Source organism: Amphiprion ocellaris, unplaced genomic scaffold, assembly GCF_022539595.1.
Source record: "Amphiprion ocellaris isolate individual 3 ecotype Okinawa unplaced genomic scaffold, ASM2253959v1 Aocel_unscaffolded166, whole genome shotgun sequence".
NCBI lineage: Eukaryota > Metazoa > Chordata > Actinopteri > Pomacentridae > Amphiprion > Amphiprion ocellaris.
The window spans coordinates 30,001-32,759 of NW_026559329.1; the positions used below are offsets into that span (position 1 = coordinate 30,001).

A 2,759-nucleotide genomic window follows, 5' to 3' on the forward strand; every position below is an offset into this window, starting at 1 on the left:
TTGTAAGATGAAAGTAAATCAGTTGCATAAAACACTTAACAGCTGAAAAATACATAAAATATTGAAGTGATTTCAGGAGTGCATAGAATGACAGACAAAACAACAACACAAACAACACACAATGGAGAAAAGACATGACGACAAGACCCACTGCAAAGTTAGCAGATGGTTTAATGGAAACTAGCTGTGATAATGTGCAGATGGAGAGGAGGAGGATAAAACGTTCAGCAGCTGGGAGAAAGTGACAGAACTGCAATGATTTAAAAGAATCTACAGCCTGATTGAGTCGTGGATAGATTATTGGATGGGAGCAGAGACATCAAGATTGAGAGTGAAGTGTTTTGGCTGCATGGGAAAATGGAATTGATGGAAAGACTAATGCAGCAGAAAAGCTCATATTCATGAGGGAACAGATCTTCCTTATTAAACACATGTATAAGCTCCTTTTCAATAACAACCCAAAATTTCAGTCTTCTGGTGAAGCTACAGGAAAGATCAGGGATACCATGCATTGTTATATAAAAATGTTCACAATTGTATTAAAAATTGCATTGGAAATCAAGCTTTTTACCTTGTAAACATGTCTATAGTGTTGTGTATATGCTGGAAGGCAAATCATGAATTAAATTAGCAGTCGACACCATGGCTGAGCATTTCCACCCTAAAATCACAGAATCTCTGGAAAGATTAGACTTCCAGAGTCTCATACAGAACAAACCTAAGGAACCAATCCTCAATTTCTTGGTCAAACATCCATCCATCCATCCATTATCTATACACCGCTTGATCCTCACTAGGGTCGCGGGGGGGGCTGGAGCCTATCCCAGCTGACTCGGGCGAAGGCAGGGGACACCCTGGACAGATCGCCAGTCTGTCACAGGGCCACATACAAAGACAAACAAGCACTCTCACATTCACACCTACGGGCAATTTAGAATGATCAATTAACCTCAGCATATTTTTGGACTGTGGGAGGAAGCCGGAGTACCCGGAGAAAACCCACGCATGCACAGGGAGAACATGCAAACTCCATGCAGAAAGATCCCGGGAAAGCCGGGACGCGAACCAGGGATCTTCTCGCTGCAAGGCGAAAGTGCTAACCACTACGCCACTGTGCAGCCCTTGGTCAAACATGTATGGATAAATTACTCCAGTATTACTACTTGCCATTATGTAGTGCAGAGTAGTTTTGTGGTGTTCAAGCTGAGTTGTAGGTGAGCTGCAGTGCTTGGGCTGCAGTGAGTGGCTGTGGGTGGGTGGGTGCAAAAAAAACGCAGGGATTTCATAGATTGGCACATTCTAGAAGAAGCAACAGGGTATACTTACTTCTGAGCCATTATATGCAGGGATTACTTTCTGGGAGAAAAATTCTAAACATGTAAAGTTGATGGACAGAGATGAGCTTTTAGACTTGTTAGCGGATGCTAAGACAATTCACGCTGCTTGAATAGCTTCCTATTACATTAAAAACTGTTCTGTTAATATGTTCATGTGATAATTTTGCATGTGCAGCTTATTCTGATTCCCCCAAGTAGGGTTTTCTCTTTGCAGCTGCCAAGCACTTTGAGGCTTTGCGTAAAATTTCTACCACTGGAAAGTCTCACACCCACATTTTCAGGTGGTGATGATTTGAAAATCCATTAAATGACAAGATAAATGAGACCATTAACCCTGACAGCGTCCATGCCTGAGATTAGTAATAATTCACAAGTTACATACACTTCAAATGAAATATTTCATGGCCTGCTCTTTGGGCACCTGTATTACCAATATCTTCCATGTAAGAGACGACTGCTTTATTGGTAGAAGAGTCACTTTTCTCCTTGATGTGGCCATGAAGTTGCTGCATTTAGTCTTAGCAGGCAATCTAATGGCTGTAGTTCTTCAGGGTACAGGTTTGATTGTCCCTTACTTCTGAAGTACTTTATCTTCTGTTTGCATAGTCATTACCAAGCTGCTCTCCCATCCACAGGACTCAATGGCAGGCCAATTTGCATGGTACGAGATGACTGGTGTGTCACCTCATCATTATTTCCTCATCCACTTCTCAAGGGCCACGTCCTCAGGAAATCACCCGGGCCCGCTTTTACCTTCCCACTCACTCAAAACCTCCATGCAGTCAGCGGAAACAATAACAAATCAGGTGAGGTTTAAGTGCGTACAGGGCACCTAAATTTTCTCATTACTTTTCTGAAGCTGAGCCATGAAAGAATGCAATTTAGATTTAGAATAATGAGAGTCATTTCCCATATTTATTTCGCAGCACTGTTTTCAGAAGCCTGGAGGGATGAACTTAAAGAACTTGTTGCAAAAGTCAATCTGTCTTTTCGAGCACAATTGGGAAAAAATGAGGTATGTATATTGCTGTTATCCAGATAACGACACACTTTTTGCCTAGCTACTGTTTTTGCCTGAAGCTACAACATACCTCTTTGCACTAAAATTTCAGTGTAATAGTATAATATGCCCTTTTCTAGCAGTACAGATCACCTGAAGTGGAATTTTTAATTGTAATATGGCAAAAGAAGCTTTTGGCATGCAGAAACATTGTATACAGTTTGCCCAATTCTAGCTATAAAGTGCTTGACAAAACAAAAGAATCAAGCTGCTAGCATGGCAGTGTTCTATGTCTTATTAATTTTGTATGGCTCCTCCTAGCCCCTGTAGATATTAAACTGGATGCATGTATCGATATATTCCAGGACCAACCTGAGGATGAATTTGTGCACCAAAAGACTCAGTATTCAGCTGATACTGGG

The 2,759-nt window shown here is 41.4% G+C and overlaps 1 long non-coding RNA gene across 2 annotated transcripts in view; it reads left to right on the top strand.

Annotated features, from left to right (window-relative positions):
• Positions 1–2,759, top strand: part of LOC129348412 (uncharacterized) — a 5,307-nt gene extending 2,548 nt beyond the window's left edge. For both annotated transcript variants that reach the window (XR_008600952.1, XR_008600951.1), the window contains exons 3-5: positions 1,973–2,143; positions 2,264–2,352; positions 2,703–2,759. This is a non-coding gene — a long non-coding RNA (uncharacterized LOC129348412). The remainder of the gene's footprint in view (positions 1–1,972; positions 2,144–2,263; positions 2,353–2,702) is intronic.